Source organism: Thunnus thynnus, chromosome 2 (genome assembly GCF_963924715.1).
Source record: "Thunnus thynnus chromosome 2, fThuThy2.1, whole genome shotgun sequence".
NCBI classification, from domain to species: domain Eukaryota; kingdom Metazoa; phylum Chordata; class Actinopteri; order Scombriformes; family Scombridae; genus Thunnus; species Thunnus thynnus.
The window spans coordinates 23,017,629-23,040,702 of NC_089518.1; the positions used below are offsets into that span (position 1 = coordinate 23,017,629).

Consider the following 23,074-nt stretch of genomic DNA (forward strand, 5'->3'; position numbering starts at 1 on the left):
AACTGACACACACAACTAACAAGAAGCATCATAACAAAGTGGCGCCACCTGTCTCCTCTTCACCAATTAATGAGCTCCCGGCTCCTGGGATGCTACAACGAGGTGGCAATTAGCAGGGAAAAGAAAGGGGGAGTCATGAAATGAGGGAGAAAGAGGGGGGTGGGGGGGTAAAGGGGATAGGAGTTTAGGGAAAGAGAGAAAGTACGGAGAGAGAGGAATGAAGGGATAAAGACAGAGAAATAGAGAGAAAAAGAGACGATTTAAAATATGAGATGAGAAACAGAAGAGGGCGAAAACGGAACAGGATGTAGCAAAGGGAGATAACAGGAGAATGACTGACAGATCCCCATTTACCCCAAAGCAAGCTGCTATGGTAAGTATACTGTAGATATTGGTACAATTTTATTTCTGCCATTATTTAACTATGTGATTATTATTCTCATTCATTGTAGGTTTGTGGGTCATTAACATATGTAAGGAAAAAATGCAACAGTTGAACAAGTGGGACACAAGTCTAGATTAGTAAGTGGGATTTTGGCAGTTACACATCTGGTTAAAGCAACTCAAACAGTTGCTTTCTGTAAAAGCTTACCTCACTGTTAAATAAGAAAAAGGAATTGCAGTTGCAGTTGAAGGTGAATGTACAGTAAACTTTCAAATACAGAATTACTGTACCTATTGAAGGACAAATACATTTCCATCCTTTTTGTTTAAAGCCACATAACAGCATTTTTAGACATGAATGTGCTTATTTCATGAACATTCAGGAGACGAAGCTGATTTGTAAGCTCGTTTATGTGTGTGCTCAAGGTTGGAAAGTGATGATGAAGGTATGAGGCAAGATGAAGAAGACTGAAGTTAGTTTCAATGCCATTATCATCACATATCATCACATTATTGTGCAGCATTCTGTTATTGTCTCTCTGTTTTCCTGTTGATGGCTCTTGTTTTCTGGCTTGTATGTCTCAGTCTCCTGTTGATGTTTATATTTCTGTCTATCATGATCCCTCAGTCATTCAGTCAATCTTTGCTTCCTGTTTCTCTCTTTTAATACATGCACACACACCACACACACACACCACACACACACCACACACACACACCACACACACACCACACACATTCTTTTGTTTGCCACCTGATAACAGGCAGTCATTCATACCACCTCTCGACCCTCATGACCCCTGAACCCTGAGACCTAAATACAGAACAAGAACTGAGTGGCTGGTCACGCATTTGCTGACACACACACAAACACACACAACCCTTACTAACTTTAGAGAAAGAAAACCATACTGGACTCTTGAGAAATTATCACAGATATTAGAAAGTAATACTAATGCAAACTCTTTCGTAATAGAGGCAACTTTAATGGGTACATACATTTCGAATAAAATAAACACCAGGACATCAGTAAATATGGGGCATGCACTGTACAAAAATAAAGCTTTCAATTATTTGGATGTCTGAGGTTAGAATTAATGAGCTTCACCTAGAAAACACAATTTTAAAGCTTTCAAACTGCGATTTAAGTCAAGTAAAGTCTGGTAACATGTAAGACCATTCAAAGAATAATTGGAAAAATTACTGATAACGATAGCACAATTTCTCTGTCACTTACATTCAAAAATGTTTTGGCCTGGATATTTTTAATAGTTTAGGTATGAGGAAGAAGTGTGGGTTTTTAAATTGTCAGTCGTGTTCATTATGTATATGTGTTAAGGAAGGAGAAAAGAAGTCTGTTCAATTTTCTGTTTGCCTTCAAAAATATGCAGATTTCAGCCACAGTGCAAAAACAATCCCTTTGAGCATAATTTTACTCACATGTAGGGTACATTTTTTTCATACCATGTATGTATGTATTATTTCATACATTTGCTATTCATAGCTAACTGTCATCTACATTAAGAGCTGTTTTGCAGCATCTATACCAGACAAGGGCCATGAAGAGAAAGTTACCTAAACAGGATGAATAAGTAAAGAAAATGGATGGATCAGAAAGCAGAAACAACTTCATGGAAATTTAATATTTGCTAGAGGCTGCCCAAACGTTCATCAGTTGTATCGACATCTTTAATCCTATACTTTGGAGTTTTATAGTAAACAAACAAAAGTTATATTCACATTGAGTTCTATTCACAAAAACGCATTTTGTGTATCCTTGAGGTCTAAAAAAAAAGTGTTGAATGTATTTCTTTCCCCATAAAACATTTGCAAAGCTAATCTTTTAAGTTTTTCAAATCCTGTATTGTTAACATCCATGTTTACAAGCTTTCAGTCTTCTTCTTCACTGCCTTTGTTGGTGATTTGCTGTGTTTCTTGGCACTTTACAGCCACCTGTAGATCACTGGAAAACAACTGCTCCATAGTGCTACTAGCAGTCAGAAACTCCACAGGATCCCTTTAAATTTGCCATATAGTAGAGGTTCTGTGAATTTTACAAGAAATTACAAATTTCTGCGTTTTTTTAGCAACATTACTATATGTTGTGATAAATTATGCTCTTTTTGCATGTCAGGCTTTTTTTTTCACATTGCTTATATGGTAACCGCCGCGCAAGTACCTAATTGAGTTACTTTAAAAAAGTTAATATTTGGTGTAATGGAGCAAGCTTTCTACCTAGTTTGAGAAGTGACTAACAATGAAGCAGACACACACACAAACATACACAAACACACACACCAAGGCATGACACATTGTAGAAAGAAAGGAGAGAAGTAGACACACAAAGCACACACACACACACACACACACCTGTGTGCATGTCACAGCTCTATACAACCTCTACCATGTCTACAATCACACAATCACACACACACACACACACACACACACACACAGGGCAGGTGTAGGGTCAGTGTTAGGGTCAGTAGCCTCGGTCCAGCTCCCAAATATAGAGCTCTCCACTATGCAGGGATCCTCAAGCTCACCACAGCTTCTCGTATGACCACCATGGACCCTTTATGTACTAGGAGGAACAGACATACCTAACACACAAAACATGCATTCATTCATGCTTAAACTTACATGAACACCAGTATTCACACTCATGCACAGCATACATACTGTATGTAAATTAATGCATGACCGAACATTCTAAGGAAATACATTTAGTACAGACATTCACACAAAGTGTTACCCTAACATGTCATTAAGATCACTATCACCCCGCTATCTGAAAACATGAATGCTCATTTCCTCTATCGCCTACCCCCCAACCCTTCAACCATACCAACTTTTTTTTTTCCTGTTTCTTCTTATTTCCTTACTCCCACCAATGTCTCTCTCTCTCTCTCTCTCTTTCTCTCTTGGAAGACACTACTCACAGTGTCCATTCAGTGTGTAACAGAGGATCCTTCTATGGCTGAAACATAAGACTGACACTCTGACCCCTCAGAATGACCTTTGCACTCCAAGTTAACGGTTCTGACACGTAGAAACATGCCTATACATGTGTGTGTGCGCATCTGTTGTGTGTGCACGCCGCAAACTGATCATCTTTACCTCTGCTGGCTGAGCGGTCAATAGTGAGTATGTGTCTGCACTGCTTGTGCACATGTGTATGAGAGAGAATTCGCCACAGAATTATGACGACTGATGTTAACTTATAAATGAAAATTAAATAGCTTGTGGCTGTAGGCATATTAATATTACTAATATTGGTTGATAACTTGTTGCGGGAAACTAAAAGGGTGAAAATGACATCAAATGAGCGCAAAGGAATCCTGCTGAGAAACAAATGACTGCAGCAAAGCATCTGATCTGAACATTAATCATATGTCTGTTTAACAAATTGCAATGAGACAGTTTTTTTTAGTCAGGTGCTTACACATAATACTGTGTGAGCTTTGCAGCTCTTGATTAGCACAGTGTGCTTTGAAAGATGCCATTGTTATACTGGAAAACACAATGAGAATTTATATTCCAGTTTGACTTAACTGTGTCAAAAACTGCAAAAATACTTGACATCCAAAATGTCATGGATGTACTGCTTGGTGGTGACACTCAAGGCGAGGAAACATAAAAATGATCAGGTACCACTGCTTTTAGTCATTTACTTTCCTTGCAAATACACATATAAAGAACCACAGACGCACACACACATCTTTTTTCCATCACTTCAGGAGACATTACATTGACTTGCATTCATTTCCTCCACCTTAAAATGAAATGATTTATATTACGGGGACTTGCTTTTTGTCCTAAAAGGGAGGCAAGTCCCGATATTGTGACTGTATAAACAGATTTATGTTCCTACAACATGAGCATTACCTGGTACACACGACCAGTTGTGTTAAGAAAACCCAAATTCAATTTCCTTCTGACTGGATGCATCTAATTTGATTGTGTGTGTGTGTGTGTGTGTGAGCATGTGTATGTGAATGTATGCATGCATTAGTCTGAGTGTTGGACAGAGAATTTTGAGGACATTTTTTCACATTCTTATCTTAAATCAAATCCTCTTATTGATTCCACATGATGTCAATTCATATGGAGCATACAGTGTTACATTAACCTGTATCCTCACATTGTATCCACCTCTCTCCTTTTACTTCTGTAATTTACTAAGGGATGGCCTAGCATCAGCATTGTCACATTACTCTTATAAGGTGTTAATGTACGTCTTTGTGTGCACATGTGTGCATGTCATCGTCACATTTCATTTCATGGGTGGACAATCAGAACAACACAGTCAATGCATTAATTTTAAAATTCTCTTTTCTATAAATCAGTCAAATATAGTGCAGCTAAGATTCACTCCTCGTGTCATGATTAACAAATTTGTCTGGATCTACTTACAGCCAATAGCTGTCTCTTTCAATATAATATGTACTATAAACAACTTTTATATTACACATAATTTTGAATCACTGTGAATAAACAAATCATTTACTGTTGGTCAACTGTTTCATTGCTCTTCATAAAAACCATCCTGAAATGCAGCTTGAGGTAATCAGGGTCAAAATTAGACGCGGGGAACATGCAGTTAAATTTGTTAAGGTATCAACAACAGCACGAGTCATTCAGTGTAACTCAATCTTGTGATTATTCCCTGTAGAGTACAAAAAGACCCTTGACGTGTGTGTGTATGTGTGTGTATGTGTGTTTGTACTGAGCAGAAATTAATGCATCTGCACTGATTTGTACTAATGAAGTGTGTCTTTAAAAGGTACGGCTGCAAGAATGTTGGTATTGCACCACTAAATTACAGCATTTAAAGGCTGACCACAGCATTATCTCGACCTTTAATTTTTCCAAGTCATATAAAAAAAAGTTAGTTAGTGGTTTTGTAAAGCCACTTAATTTAGATAACCTCTGTTGATGCATTATCCACCTCTTCATCTTCAGCAGCTCACTGTGGCTGCTTCACCTTTTACTGTTTGTCCCTTGAAATATTGACGATCTGGCAAAACAGCACAAAAAAATGTGCATATATAGATGTATTTATTTAAAAATTGGTAAACATTTTTGCCAGCTATACTCACTAAGGCTACAGTGGTTTCTCAGTAAAAGGCTTTTAAAGTAAAGCAGTGACACAAAGTGCACATTAATAGGTTGGTGGGTGGAAGATTAATGAGCGTTAAAGTAAAGATGCGCCAATACCGATAATGATGTTGGATATCGGTCCGATACCGACTCAAGTTGCTGGATCGCGTATTGGTGACAATGGGCCAACCTGGTATCGGATACTGTTATTTTAATAAGTAAAAATTCAGTAAATTTATACCTACGTGTTTGTTACATTGTGTTTTATATAGTTAGGAAAGCAATGTTTAAGTCAAGCCTGATGTTGCCTTACAGATGAAAGAATGATCCCAGTCTCTTCCACACAGTGAGGCATGCAGCTTATTAATTTAACACAGGCATCGGATCAGTACTCGGTATTGGCCAATGTCCAAAGCCAAGATATCGGTATTGATATCGGGACTGAAAAAGTTGTATCAGTGCATCCCTACGTTAAACAATGATGAGGAAATATATTCCAAAATATACATCGATATGCACGGAAAATGTGAACAAGATTCTGTTTATACTGCAGCGAGTGGCTCCATGGGAGGATGCATCCCTACATGTGCAGACGACACACAAGATCTGTGTGTAAGGTCAGTGCAGTCACTTTTTGTTTATAGATATGGAACGAAATTTAAAGTTGCCCAGTGTGTTAACAAATAACAAAGCATTTCTTTCAACTACCCTTTTATTGTGCACTCTCTTTCTTTCTTATCTTATTTTTCATGCTCATGCAACAACAGTGTGTATGTGTGTGTGTGTGTGTGTGTGTGTGTGTGTGAGATGGAGGCCGAGGTAGTGGTTGGAGCATTATTGGATATTCTAGAAGATCAGCCTGTGACATTTAATAACAAGCTCCCGTCTTTCTCATCTAAAATACCTCGAGCTCTCCAGGTCCGCTGGTCCAGCTCAGTATCAGGTGTAGAGAACAGACGAGGCCTTGAACTAGTAGAGCCCAGCTTCACACACACAAACACACATGCATGCACACATTCAGCTCTACCTCGGGCTTTCACAATGCCACATTTGTCTTACAACTGATCTCCGAATGATAAGAGATAAAAGTATATTAGGCAGGACACCCACACCCACACCCACACACAATCATGTCTTCAGATGGTTATCGTATTTACATAATCATTAGCTGTGGGTGAGACTCTGTCACGATCTGTGTGGTGGTTCCTGGTGGTATTAGAAGCAATTACTGTCTGGGAGATAGGCTTTGTATATATACACACACACACACACACACACACACACACACACACACACAAACACGCACATTGGACGAGAACAGTTCTTTTAGTTAATAAAAAAGAAACAAAAGCAAGGACAAACACTGCATGCACTCTCTCTCTCTCTCTCTCTCTCACACACACACACACACACACACACACAAAATCCGACCCCACTGCCCCTCCCCCTGACTTAGAGAAATTACTGCCACCTGAAGCGGAACCCTGTCCATCATGCGGAGGCCCCCAAAGCCCCACAGGTGTCCTTTAACATGTCCAAAGGTCCCCCTCCTCCCCCCGGTCTCTCCATGTGGCCATTCATCTGCCCGCAGTGGAGGACATCAAAACAAAACATCCCCGGGGGGAAAAAAACCCTCACAGCTCACCATCCACATGAATTATTCTGCAGTGAAGAAACAGCTTGGTGCTTGTAACTCTGTGACAGACTGTTAAATGTAGATCACATATGAGGAACTTTAAGTTTCCTTTAAAGAGAAAAGCATGATTCCACATAAAAACACAAACTTTATTAGTATCCATACTACCCAGATTATTACGCCCTTGTTATGTTATACAGATTGACTCCAGTTCTGTTACTGTAAGTCACATGCTCCATTGTCCTGCTTCTCATCTTTTTTTTTTTTTTTTTTTTTTTAAACAAGTTGATCTGTCACCAGGAAACAAGGAACAAATCACTTCATCCCGACCAGACATGTAGCGTGAAGATGAACACACTGAGTTATAGGAGACAGGTGGAAAACACTCCAAACCACAAAGAACTATGTGTTTCTCTTCAATATTTCAGCTGGCTGCGGTTTAAAAGAAGCACTGCTAAACAAAACAGTACTTGTTTAAAACAGAGAGAAATGGAGCAATCACTAATTTTCGCTAAATGGCACTCAAGAGAAAAAGCACCGAAGAATTGGCCAAATCCAGTCATTCCACATTAACAGGCATTGGGATGACAGCATAATATGCATGACAACAAACAAATGCTTTTCTCGCGTAGCACACAGTTCTTCTTTCTTTCACAGAATGATTTTTTATACCAAAAACTAAACAAAATAAAAGATTTTACCCAAGAGATAATGCAAAGACAAAGAGAGTGCATGAGACTGACTTTGATTGACAGAAAGAACTACTGCTATAGAAAGAATTTGCACAAGAGACACAAAGTGGCAAATGCAGGTAACCGGACAGACAGACAGGCAAGGGAGGCATAAGGCAGCCACCAGCACAGACAGACAGAAACACAGACAGCGAGACAGTCAGACTTTTAGAATAAACACCCGAGCTCTCAGTGTCGCCCAGGAAGAAATTCTTTTCTTTGATGTCAAGCCATGTGACCTCACAGCAGTCTGAGGAATTGAAGCACCGTCCAAACAAACGTCAACACCGCTAACACCCTCAAGGTCGGTGTTTGTGTCTCAGTTGAACTATTGGTGTGTGCACATGTATGTGTGTACGTGTACTGGGGAAGATGGAGAGTGTAACCCGAACCTGTGGGATTGACATGTCAGTTATATGTTGTTACGACCATTCTTTTTTTCTTTTAAGATCTTTTTTTTTTTTTTCTTGGCATTTTAGGCTTTATTCCACAGCTGCAGAAAGACAGGAAACAGGGGTAGGAGAGGAGTATGACATGCAACAAACTTATTTAGGGATTATGTGGTATGTGTCTTGGGTCAACCTTTTCTCTTCTTTTTTGTAGAGATGATTTTGGAATTTTGGAGTAGTTCTTAAACAGAAGACAGCATTTTCGGCACAGAAATCGATCCATTTAAATTTAATTTGATTAAAGTATGTTTTATTTGAATTTAGCCGTCCTCTAAGTTGCTGTAACTCTTAAGGATGTCGATTTCTGATTCATTCTGTCAAATTTATGTCCTATTAGTTTCTTTTGAAGCCAATATCTGCAGTTGGGGTATAGTCCTGTGTACTTGGGAGTGTCGACCACTTGGACCTGAGTGAAATTTATGCTTTACACCATTAGGGGCTTAAAAGGATAGGTTCACAATTTTTCAAGACTTTCTTAAGGTGCCCATATGAACACTGAAACAGGTTTTGCTCGTTAGAAGATCTCCTCAAAATGCATTTACTTAATGTAAGTGATGGGGGACGAAATCCACAGTCCTCGTTTTGAGCAAAAAATTATTTAAAAGTTTATCTGAAGATAATATGAGGCTTCAGCTGTCGGAGTGAGTCAAATAAAGTGGATATCTATCATAGTTAGTCTTTTTAGTAAAAAAAAAATCATCTTTACATCTCAACAGACAGTGTTTTCCTGTTGAGCTGCAGTGGGAGGATTGTCAAAAAAGAAGGAATTTGGCACTAAAAAGACAGTAGCTTTGAAGGATATTCACTTGATTTGACTAATTTGGACAGCCACCATTATTAGCCTAAGCCTATCAGCCTCATGTTATCTTCAAGTAAACTTTTAAATGAGTTTTTGCACAGAGGGAGAGAGCATTAAAGTGCATTATGAAGGGATCTCTTAATGGTCAGTATGTACAAGAGGAATGATTACGGCAAGAAAAACATGTCAGTGTTCATTGGGCTATTGTTTCAGCACAGAATTGAAAACTGTGAACCAATCCTTTATGGAATAGTTTGACATTTTGGGAAATACGCTTACAGTATTTGCTTTCAGAAAATATAACATTTTGGGGTATTTATATTACATTTTCACAACATTTCTATATACCTCTAAATTACTGAGAAGACATGAGATCAAGTTCTCACTAAGGCCTCTATAAATACATTTTCTGAGAGTCCAGATAGAGTGACCGAATTTAACATGTACTGTAAATACAGAAATTTCACTATATTGTAACTGAGATACTATCTACAAACATCCCACATTGTCTGACATATATAAACAGTGGTGTTCTGATGCTCTCCTCTAAAAAAATAGTTATTCAGAGATTTATCTATTTCTATTTTGCAAATGAAGCAAAAGCTCTCCTGCGTGAGTATATCTTGTGGCAGTGGGGGTTTATAATTAGTTTGTTTTCACGTCAGACTTTATTTTAGATGATCACAAGTTGTTGCACTGAGCGTGTTTACAGTGCTAAGGATAGCTTATTATCTTAAAAGAGCAAGTTCCAAACACTGCTTAAAATCTTATTCAATCTGTTGTGAAAATTTCCCCTTTTTGTGTGTTGTGTCTGGCAGCAAACATACCAGATTTCTTTCTGTTTTTGTTTATCACAGCTGAGCGATTACAGAGGCAACAATGCTACACTTTGAATACAATCCGTTCGCTGCTGGTAAACAGTGGTGTCCCATTGCAGCAGTTTATTTAGGAGTCTGTTCTAGCCCAAACAGGGATTATAACAAAGCCCACTGCTCCCTCTTTTAGACCACTAAGTACTTTCTGCTGCTGCTGGTAGACTGCTGAAGCGTACAGACAGCTGTGTGTGAAAGAGAGAAAGAAAAACAGAGACAAAGCAAAGAGAGAGAGAGAGACAAAGTTAAAGAGAGAGAGTAAGAAGATATGTGGCAGTGAGAACGACTGTGCTTTTTGAACGCCATCAGCAGGTCACACACGGCGACGAGTGAGCCGCACTTGAGATCTGTCTGATAAACTGAGTGGAACCTTAATAATATATTTACTGCATGCTTGGAACTCAGTGAAACCTTGACTGCGATAGACTGTCACTAGATGTAACATACTGTGAAGTGGAGAGGGAAAAAAACACCACAAGACACTTAACTTGAAATGCATGTCTTGAACATAAATGTTAAGAACAGAGAGAATGGTCTTTCAAAGTTGAATTGTCTGTTGATATTCATTTGATGCATGCAACAGGTGTAAGTATGGTGCCCCCTTGGGGACAAATGACATGCATCCCCCAGTATCTGTTGCGGATCAAAGAGGCGTCACAGCAGAACACAACACAAGTCGATGTTATTGTTTTGGAGGTGTCAACGTATCTACTGTAATGTATAAAAATGTATATGTTGTATGAATATATATATATATTTCTTACTTTTATTTTAAACCTACTCAGCTCGTAGGTCATTTTAAGGCCTCTGTGTTTAATGTCAGCGGCTGAAATTAAAAAAAGAAACTCTTTCACTATCCTACTGCAGCAGCTACACAAATTTCAAACATGCTTCCTGCTGCCATGATAAAGCCTGGAATGGAAATTCACCTATTTTATAATACATCTCAGGAGAAATAACAGGAACAAGAGCATTTATCCACTGAAGAGAATATTTATGCTCAATCTACAACAAATGCACAACAGCAGTCCTTGGAGTGAGATGTAATGGAAAAGCACAAGGAAGCTTCTTTTTTTCATTTACAAGTTCATGACCTCACAAATTTCTACTTCCCTCCACATTTACATTCACACACACACACACACACACACACACACACACACACACACACTCGCACAGCCTCTCCACTTGGCAGTGTGTGTACCTCAGCATAGAGCCCCGTCATGTTGAAAGATGCTGTTGCCAGCACACCTGTGTGTGTGCACGCAGGTTCACATCTGCATTTGCCTTGTGTCTATATGTGTGTGCGGGTGTATATGTGCTCACGTGAAAACAAGTTCTCATGTTACAGCATTAATGGCCTTGCTGAAACATGTGCCCCCCACTCAATGGCTCCAGTCTGCTGTTTAATACAGACACCTCACAGCAATGTTTCTTTTACAACAGGGTGGGTCACCTGACCTAAAGAGCAGTTAATATACTCACTACAATAAACTTATTTAATGCTATAGCAAAATTCTCTACTGCATTACACACCATTTAATAGTTTGTACCATTATACTGAAGGTATGAAGGTTTTTCTTAACATCTGCAGTGGAGTATTTGCATCTGTATTTGTAGTGTTGGAGTGATGAAATCATTATTTTTGATTTCACATTCAGATTTTAAAATTAAATTTAAGAAGAGTATTTTGGATATAAATCTGTCACCATAATCATTATATGGATGATTTATTCAATGTTAATGACATACACTTACCGGCCACTTTAGACCACCCCAGTAAACCACCACCACCCACTACAACCTCAGTGGCAAACATAAAGTAGAATTATCACCTTTCTGACAGTGTCAACAAAAACTGAAAATGTATAAGCTTAGTAAATGTAGAATTTATGGCAGAGCTGTTGCACTGGATTGCATTAGATTGCACAGGGGCACCTAATGAAGTGGTCGGTGAGTGTATATAATGTAGTAAAGCTGAAAAAATACCTGTAGATGCCATATGTTGGACAACCTATAAAACAAAATAAACACACAGAAACCTAATGTACCATCACCCTCTTAACCTGGAGCCACTGAGCAAACAATAAATATTAAAAGTAATGTAATGAATTTTAAGCTGATATCACCACCCTCTACAGTAAATATGGAATAAATACATGATTTCTAGCATCTGCTAGCCTTTTAAGACTTGTGTCACACTCCAGATAGATCAAGGAACCTTGAAATTTATGAAGACACAGAACAATGACGGAAAAAGACAGCTTATCTATACAAAAAGTACACATTGCTTGACGTGTACATGATGATGGTATCTTACTGAGTGGAGGCAATCTGGACCATCATTCTTTTTTTTTTAAGCACCAGTTACAAACAGGTGCACAAATGATGCAACTATCAGCCAGGACACCTCATGTTTCAGCCATTATCAGCCTCAAACAATCACATTGAGAACCCCACCTTCATTTCTGCAAACCAAGTACCATCTGCTCAAAATATTCTAAATTGCTGGCTGCAGTGTGGTCCTCATTTAAAACATCCGTATGTTGTGCAGTTAGCAGCACCTGCCTCCCCTGACTCAATGGTCCAGTGTCCTCTAAGGAACTAATATGCACTGGTGGTGAATATAATTGTGCATATGACAGTTGTGCTATGAATAGCATTCCCTGTTACACATGCAACGACCTTTTCTACTTGCTGTGCATTTCCACAACATCTTGTGGCACCACTTAATGTGAGAAATGAGTCTATGGGGTACATTATCTTGCAGCAACAATGCTAATAGCTGACATAAGCCACATTTTATGTTGCAGGAGATTATGCAGCACAGATGTACTCAAATGCTGAATATCCCTGCTTCAGCTTCTAGTGCTTTTACACATTACAAACCTCCTTAGTTGTCGTAATTGCCAATGCAGCTGGCTATAAAATGCTCCCAGATACTAATACATTTTCTCTTGGCAACTGGGACTAAATAACTTGTGCTAGTGCAGGCTAAGGTTACAAATTGCTGTCCCAGTGGTAACATTTATATTTGCAAACAACTCTGTGGTTCTATCTCAAACTCTCTGAAGAGGCAAACAAATGAAGTGCATCTATCTTTTAAAAGTCTCTCTATTATTTGGGCAGGGCTACTGCTCAGAGATACTTAATTTTGTTCACAGACGATGTGTAGGGAACAAGTAGCATAATACCATTGACCATGTATCTCATAAGGGAGCTTTTACAGCTCAAGTTAGATATTTTTTAAAAGTCAAATATATAGTAATTTATGAAGGAGTTTGGTGTCACTGTTTCTATGCTGCTCTTGGTAAGTTTGGATTTCAGAGAAACATGCAATGTGAGACTGACCTTCACTGCTGTCCTCCTCCTTAAGGGGTAAACTGTAGCTGCACACTGTGGGCTATTTTGGTTAGCTCGTTAGCTCTAAAATCAAGTATTTGCCAAGAAAGTAGTAAGTGGACTCAGCACTTCAATGTGCTTTGTTATGATGGTCCTGATACTCCTCAGTTCGTTGGACTACACAGATCACCTACTGTTTCTTATTAACAATAGATGATCTGTATGCTCAAGTGTTTTTAATTATCTGTGAACAAACTTCCAACTTTGGTAGTACTTGTAAATTATTAAATATCTAATAAATATAATCTTAGCCTACCCTTTCATCCTGGCCCCAGCATCAATCATCCCCACTGGGTTGCAGAGATGTTTGTAAATGTGTCTTATCTCCTCCAACATTAGACCAGCAGGTGAAATTACAGCATAATAACGGTACTTGAGTGGCATTAATGCTTTCTGATGAATGCAACAATCCAAATTATCTTGCAGTATTTGAGAGGATACATTGCTGTGTGAGAGGGCGCCTGAAGATAATGAATCTCACAACCTCATAACTTGATTAATTGATGGATTTTTTTCCACTTACCTGTGTTTGAAGGGTCGATGTAAGCTAAGTTTCACTTTCACAGACGGGGTTAGCCACACAGCTCTGCAATCCCTGTGCACACACACATGGAAAATACAGTAAAAAAATATTGAAGATCCATTTACAAAATCAGAGATAATCAGAGTTAATGTAAAAGGCTTTGACAATAGAGCCTGACCGATATATTGGTTGGCCGATTTTACTGGCCGATATCGGCCTATCACAGATATATCAGTATCATATTGGTATTGGCGTTTATGTTGTCTGATATTTTTATATATATATATACACACATACATATACACACACACACACATACACACGCATATATAAATAAAAAGATTATCGGCAGATATATCAATATCAGAATTTTTTTACTTCCTAATATTGGTATTGGCCTAAAAATCCAGTATAGGTCAGGCTCTAGATCCAAGAATAATACTTGAATAAAGAATTTCATAAAAAACACACAGTCTTCCTCTGAGAGCAGGCTGCATAGTGGGGCTGAGCTCACTTTGAACACCTGTTAGGTTTTTAACTTACAATAAGGACTGCTATTTCCTCAAATTCACATAAAATCCTACAGTATGAACTCAGAAATAGCTTTTTTGTTTGCCCAGCAGCTTTCATAGACCTCCTGTGTTAGTCTTTATTTGATTTGATGTATCAAGTTAAATGAAATTTAAATTATGTCATACAAAGGAAAAGGCATATAGAGTGACTTTATAACATTTTGTTTTCTGTAATACAGACAGGTTGTATGCCAAGGATTGCGCATTTTATGAGATCTTGTGATTGGAGGGTCAAGTCGTATAGATTCCCACCTGTAGAGCTGGAAAATTAAACTCAAATAAAAATTCTTTATATAAACATGACACTCTGGGCGGGTCCATTTCTTCATCTCTAAGAAAACACAGCCTCCAAAACACTGTAACTCACATTGGATTCATTTCACGCAACGTTTCTTTTTATTGCCACCCTATAAACCACTCCAGTCTTATGTGTGTGTGTGTGTGTGTGTGTGTGTGTGTGTATGAGTTTGCGTCTGCCTCTCTGATTTGTGTGTCTGTCTGTGGCCTTTTCGACATGTGTTATCCCCCATAGTCAGAACCACCATTAGACAAAGAGGTCAATTCATATTAGGTGTTAAAGAGGCCAGATTGTCCATAAATCAAAGCTCTACTAACTTTATACATCTCTCAAGCCACACCAGTGGAAAAAGAAATTAAAATTACTACGTTTACTCAAATAAAGGTGCCATTTAGTTCCTGACAAAGAAAATGAGATGCCATTCAGTAATTGCTGTGGGTCAAAAAGTCCAGAATAATACCGCTTATAGCTCACACACAGCCCCAGTAAAATATAGACCTCAGGACCAAGGCTACACATGTCTAAATAGTCAACAGAGAGTGCAAGTCTCATTCAGATTACGATGAAATGCATGCTCAGACATGCTTTTAAAATGGTCACAAATATGTGTTTCATATCTGGTCTTAGTAATTAAGAAACACAAAGCAATATGTATTTTTTGCCTTGCTGACAGCTGAAAGATAATGAATGAGAACCATCATTACTTCTATAAGAACATGAAAATATCACCCAGGTCCAGGCTTGACTTAAAGAAGAAAGGACAATTTGTGATAGCGTGAGATTAATTATTCAAACTCGTCTTCTTAGCAACTGCTCAACTCTAAAGACAGAGAGCATTTGTTTAAAAACAGGCTGAACTGACACTGATTATCAACGTATGGCAAAACTGAATATCAGCGTGAAGATGATTATAAATGTGGACAATGTTTGGATAAGCTAGACAAATGACATCTACTGCATGAAGCCCAAGTCTGATTTTCTAAGTAAGTCCGTGTTTACGCCGCACGTTCTCAAACAAAATTATCTGTTTCTCATTCGACCTGATCTGAACAGTGAGAGGGGCAAAATAACCCATAGCATGATAAGTATAAGCATTCTTGCAAATGGTATGGCTGAGAGACTGTGAGCAATAATGTTTCTGAAATTATGAACTGTTTACTGGTATGGTTTTGCCACACAGAAACGGAAGTATTAAAAAATAAGGTATTCAATATTTTCCATGAGTAAAAAGACACTATATCCACCTATAGCCACATCCAACAAGTTCAAGATTTATATGAAAAACCTGATGGTAGCCATCAACCTTCAGTGCACGCCAACCCTGGGATACACACCTCAAATCACCTGGATGCCAACAACCAGTCATTTTTTCCAACTGAGTAAACGAGTAATCTACCTCATGTCTGATCTGAGGTGTGTGGGAAGCAGAAAATGCCACTGTGGGTGTCAGTTTACAGCCCAGCCTTCAGGTATCAAAAGCAGGCGTGTCGCGGCGAGAGGCAGGCAGTGTGCCAGACAGTTGGTTGTTTCTAAAAGGATCAGTGAGGCGGATTACTGCCTAAATCCCTTCTTTCACTGAGGTCCTACAAACTGTCATTTCTCTCTCTGCTTTACAATAGCCAATGAAAACACTGACACAGGTAGGGTGACTTGAGAGAAGAAGCAGTGGAAACACATGCAGATGGAGATAGAAATATTTTCTCATGTGCTGTCCCCCTACACAGTGTTTCTCTCTGAAAGCTCTGCATGTTTTTGCTGTAATGCACTTATCCTTATCTATATAGAGCCTTGCAAAAATGAGAGCAAAGTATTGTTTAGAAAACACAGATGTTAAGGTAACAAATTCTGATGCTTGTCAGATTTTAACGTGTCAGCTAATTCACTTTGGCAGTTGCACAAATCCTACGACAAACAAGAATATGCATGGGTACATAAACTCATGCACAAACACTCATATAGCCTGAGTGTACTCAGTGTAATATAAGCAGCGGAATTTAACGTCTACATTTAAATTTAACATCAGTCTCAATATTCTCCTTTTTTCTCTCTGAAATTCAGACATCATTATTGTATACTTCAATGACTATTCACATCACCACTATCAGGTGAAAGAAAATGAACATTACAACCTCTATGGAGGTAAGATTTATTGCAGGGTTCTTGTATAATATTAGTTTTAGGTGTACCTAATAAACTGGCAACTGGGTGTATACACAAACATTGTCCACACCTGTATGAACACAAACATCTTCACTTCCCATAGGTTGAGAATTTATTTGTGGTGGCCAACCTCGGTGTCGTAGCACTCCGATATCCAAGACTCGAGAGTCATCTGCAGAACAACAATAAATTCAGGAGCTACTGCTTAAATGACAAAATAATTTTTCACCTATACGGATGTGAACTCTTTAACTGCAGTTCTATACAGGCCCTTACCTCATTTTTGGGTGGGAGGTTAATCTATTGGCCCACTGAAATAAATTCTCTAAATGGGAAAAACTTCCTTCAAACACATTAACACACACAATCCCATTCTTTGTCACTACATTAATAAGATTGCGATCAAGAACTGACTAACACTAAATCTGCCATGAACTCTATTCTGATTTCAGACCATTCTGCAACCCAACATACCGCACTCCACCATCTGCAGCACTATCCCAGTAAGACAGTACCGCCATAGAGGTTTTAGTAAAACCTAGAAAACCATTAAAAGAAAAACACATGATCAAATTCATGTGAGTCTCTAAATAGCCAAATGTCTGAACAGAAGATTTATTCATACTTAGTGTATGGGTGCTGTGGCGATCGCTCAGCAAGTCTGTCCTTTTACTCCACACTCACACATTACTGCTCTGAGGCACTTCTGTTAGCTGGTCCCACACACAAACAGGAACACACACATGCACCCCACCCACATTGTAAAAGCACTCACCAGCAATCATATTAAAACATGCATGTCTACCTGGCAGTGTGCTCGATGGCCAGCGTTCAGGCCTTCCAATGTGAAGCACACACATGCACAGTTTTTGTCACAAAAATCGCAAATCTTAAACATTGATCCGTCCCCAAAAAACTAGACGCAAGGAGAGGCTGCAGTGTAGCATACAATGAGAAAATGGTCACTTTAAATTAGCAACCTCCCTGATTTTACCATTTCTTCCTCTGTGTCTCTTAAAAAAACACATTAATGGGAAGACTATATTCCACAGCCAGCAGCGACTCTGTAATTGTATTTACAGTACAGTGACCTCGCTGGATTAAATTACGAGGAAAAACCACCCAACTCATTTACAGTCCAGAGACTTCCCCAAAAAGGCATCAGAAACAAGGCTGCAGAATTCAAATATCATTTTAGAGCTGGACACTGAGATACTGGAGATGGAATCAGGAAAAGGCAGAAAATGGCTAATGTAAATAATTAAGGGAAAGATGGAAAAGTTAAAATAAATGGATTTAAGGAACATCTCTTACTGACACTGACACTGAGGAAGACAGAGATACAGAAGGAGGGAGGTAGAGTGAGTGCAGTCACTTAAAGAACTGAACTGATGCTTCAGTCATTTGCAACAAGGAACACATCATTATTTTATCCAGCTAGAAAAACAGATCTCACACACAGGCAGCTTTCATTTAACGTGCGTGTCATTTTAAAATAATGCTGTGCATGCGTGCACATAGACACTCATGGTCTAATTCAAAATTCAAAAGAGTTATGCGATGTGGAACACAGTGTCAAGGATGTTCATCTTTTTTTAATTCGGTAATGAAAAACATTCCCAGGGCCCTTTTATGAGACAATGGCAATACTGACGCCAGCAGCACAAAACAAGGAGCTTTAATTCTCTTAGGCAAACTCCCGCCAACTCCAATAAAATCCAGGTAACTGTATTTTGCATGTAGCGTGACCTCGGCTGAACTTTTCCCCTTTAACTCTAACCTCCTTGATGTAATATAGATACTGTGTTTCCAGCACAGATGGTAGATATTATCTCTTGAAAGCCATCTTTTTCAAATTTTACTTTCCTTTTACTTATTTACCATTTAATGGCCACGTTGTTTTTACACTTTGCCATGGTACAGTATGTCCTGTCTGTGTATTGCTTTTAGTTCACTATAAGATGTTGTCATTGAGCATATGCCTATTTATTCTACCCCCTGATGACAGTCCACAGGAGAGACTCACAAAAAGTGCATCCTGTCAGTCAAAGCATCTGCAGACCACCCCTGCTGGCTACACGTGTCAGAAAACATCGACTGTGTTTGCACAGTTTGATTGACGCATTGACGTCGGTGACTGACGTAATGTGTTTCCCCTGAAAACACCCGCAGAGGTGTGAAGTACAGTATGGAGTCATGAACAGGTTAGAACTGTGCCTGTGCCTATGTGTGTGAGAGAGAAAGCTATGTGTGCATCTGTATGTTTATGTGTGTGATTCAGTGCAAATTTTAGGAGGTGTCTGAGATAGAGAGCAGCAGCTTGAAGGATATGACTCATTACTGGCTCGATACACCCCTTAGTATGTACCTTTTCTACCTGGAGACTTAAAACAAGGAACAAATCTATTTACCTGCCAGGTTACCAAATCTTTTCCGCCTGTTCGCTCTGGAACCTTTTTTCACCTCGATGCTGCAAGGTTGAAATGTGTCGTGTGCAAAGTCAACCTGCGTAGTTTAACACATTAATTGAGGCCTAGAATGGAAAAGTCGACACATTACAGCAGGTAGTTAATTTTTCTTGTTTTGTTTCTCAAAGGATTTTAGATGTTCTAGCTTTTTAATGGTTGATTCACACAAAAAAAGGGGTCAGTAAATGTGCACTTTTTGGAATTAAAATGAGTCTCCTGTTAAAGTTAAATGAGCTGTGACATCAGACATTTGGTGTCAAAAAAACAGGACGATGGATGCACTTATATTCCTGGAAGATCAAAACAGTTGAAACCTTAAACAATCCTACTAGTCAATCAATCTGACATTGCTCCTACAGTGACCAGACATCCCAGTTTGTCCAGGATTGTCCCAGTTTCAAGCTGGGTGTCCTGAGTCCTGACAAATATGTGTAAAACACTAAATTGTCCCGGTTTTCACCACAATTAAAATAATAACTATAATAATACTTGTTTTCAGCTCTTATATAGATGGTTATCATGTTCACATTGTCCAACTCATTATTACCTAACCCAATATAAAAACAAACATTGCACCACACATCTGAATTCAACAATGATTTCTCTGTACATGTGTCAATCAATCAATATGTTGTTGTCGAGGCTTTTCCTAGCCTATGACGCTTGCAGCACTTTCTGACAGGTTCTGTCAGAATGCTAACGGTTAGCTATCATGCTGAAGAGAGAGTCAAGAGCTCCAGGAGGCTTACTCCTTCCTTTGCAAAGTACCCAGCAACAAAAATTCTGTGTTTTGCACAAACTGCAAGAGTACATTTTCAGTTGCCCACGGTGGAAATGTCGATATAAAAGATCATATTAAGACGGCCAAACATAGGTGGTGGTTTCCCTGAGAGCTGAGAACTCCAGAAAAGAAACTCTAAGAAGAAAGACTGCAAAGCATGAAATACCTGGCAATCTTCTTAAAGGTAAGTTTCTTTAAAGGCTCTTTCTTGGTTTAACGAGGTGCAATTGTGATTCAATGTTTTGACATTTTAATCTTTGTAAACTCGTGACCAGCTTGTGGCATAGCGTTGTGAAGATGTATGTCATAGCCTATAAAGTTATTTATAGGCCACAAAGAGATTTGTACCTTGTTTTGTTTAAATAAAAAAAAGCTAGCAGAGAATGTGTCACAGCCAGCCATTTAGCCGGTAGCCTGCACTTGTGCACACTGACAAATACCTTGGTGGATTTGGGGAAACAAAACATAATTTTTTGTCTGCTGAGGCACTGTCCATAGTGTTGAAAGGTGCGCTTGGTACGTGTTCTAAGTGCTGAAATAACTGTCCCCCATTCTGATGAAAACGCCTATGGTGTGTGCATAAGCGCATACATGTGCACATGCATGAACATGCGGTACACTTAAGTGTCTCGGTTTGGGGGTTTGAAAATATGGTCACCCTAATCTCTCCTCTTCTTTTGTTACACCCAGATGACAACAACAACAAACACACGAGGAGACAACACCACAGTGAAGCAGGGCCACTGTGAAATCACATGTTCCTCCTGAGTAAATCTGGGGAATTCTGCTCTCGTGTCTCAAATCAATGAGAAAGTGAAATGTTTTCCAACCGTAAATTGCATTCACTGTTGAACTTCAGTCGAGGAAGTTCAAGTTGTCCTCTCTGAATATGGGCACATTTTAAAGCCAATATTACGACAGTAGTTGGATGCAAAGTATATGAACATTTTACGAATTTGGGTGCAAGAGTGTTTTTAAAACTTAAATTAAACTCTGACTTTTGTAATGGACAGCTGTAAACATTTTACAGAATGCTTCTTTGGTTTCAAAACATACAGAGCGCCATGCTGCTGGCACAGAGCCCCTTGCTTACTTCCATATAGTAGACCGAATCACTGCTCCTTCATAACATCTAATATGCGAGACCTACGCTACCTGAGGTCTAGTCTGACTAAATCCCAAAGAATGAAGAGACAAGGCAGACAGAGAAAAAAAAACAGAAATGCTAAATGCTTGATAGTCTGCTGTCATGTTTTCGCTGCACTTTCCAGATATCACTTAGCAGTCAAACAGTATCTATGTTGCACAATAATGTGATTAGAGCCAATAATCAGAGTAAGGCATCACTCATTACTTGGTTTGCATGAGTTGCTGACAGTATAACACTGTAATACCCTAAGTCAGCAGCTTGCATGGCATGAACATTAACTTTTAAGGGGAAAGCATGTTTTGTCCGGCATGATAAAATTAATGAAAAGCTATTGCATTTATGATACAAATATGTTCAAATAAGAAAAGAACAATGTTTTTCTTACATAATTACATCATAGACTCTTTTTTTACTTGTAATCTATAGCAGCTTGTTTTGTGTAAAAACTTTTTTAAATGAAGAAAGTTCATATAAATTAAAAACTATAGTTTTTCTCCTAAATGTATTTAGAAGTAAACTAATCAGATATATTGGGGACATGCCAAAGCAAACCTACATACTGTAAATGCCACATATGTAAGGCCATGGAATCTGATACAGGCCCACAAATCACATTTTTTTTGGCCAGATAGTTAAAATACAACATACATTATTTCCTTAAAAGACAGACAGGACAGAGAGATAGATACACAGATACATAGATAGATAGACAGATATAAAGATTGACAAATAAAAAGCAGACAGCAGACACACAAGTAGACATAACAACACAGAGGGGTAATGAGAAGGGCACAGTAAGGGCAGAAACACACAAAACTAATTCATATGGGATGAAAACCAATCTTGAAGGAGAGCCACTTCACCTTGAGAAAGCCTTGTGGCAACATAGCATCCCACAGCCTCCAGATTATCCTTAATTTCCTGCAGCAGCAAGCTTGGCCATGGCACAGCTCAAACAAGTTTTCATTACTTAATTACATACCTACATTTGCAAAGGGTCAGGAAAAGGTTTGGAATCAGCCGCTGAGATCTGCATGGCACTGTAGCATCTCTGCCAACCCAGATGCGAAGAGGAGCTACAGTAAACAAGTCACTGTGATTGACATCCTAAAAGAAGTCTGTCTTACATTTTTAGCCGTACATATTCATTATATCAAATAATACTGTTTGATTTATCTTAGAGGTCATGTTTCCCTCACCAAGAATGAATGACATGCAAGTATTGAGAACATGCATGTCAAAAGTAATACAAGTAATATGTGCTAAATCAACTGTATATAGTTACAACATAGTACAGTTGTGATGGAAGGTTTACAGAAGAGAAAAAATAGAAAAGAAACAACAGCACAGTGCAAATAATAGTAAGAAGCAGATACCCACTCAAACATATGTAACACTTCACACTTCTTGGAAATGTCTCAAAAACCCTCCACAGTGTGGGTATTTTAGAACCGGCTATTTTAGTAAGTCTTTTAAAGCATTCATTGTTTTACCAGCTGCATGTTGAATATTCCATTTATATTTTATTTGACATCCTTCACCTACCTCTGTTGAGTTTAAGTTCACCCAACAGAGCCCTGCACATTTCTCTGTGCCAGTCTGAACTTATTAAATCTTAAAAAAAGAATATTAAGTTTGGTTAAATGGATTGTTTTACTATTTTATGAGACTGTACCTCATTTCTAAGCAACTTCTTGCCAGTTTGTGGAATGACAAGATGTCAAACAACATATGTAGCTGAGTCAA

General features: G+C 38.6%; 1 protein-coding gene across 5 annotated transcripts in view; it reads right to left on the minus strand.

The window, feature by feature from the left end:
- Positions 1-23,074, minus strand: part of bmpr1ba (bone morphogenetic protein receptor, type IBa) — a 71,941-nt gene that overhangs the window by 34,790 nt on the left and 14,077 nt on the right. For all 5 annotated transcript variants that reach the window (XM_067611433.1, XM_067611424.1, XM_067611443.1 and 2 more), the window contains exon 2: positions 13,900-13,971. The gene's annotated coding sequence lies outside the window, so the exon portion shown is untranslated. The remainder of the gene's footprint in view (positions 1-13,899; positions 13,972-23,074) is intronic.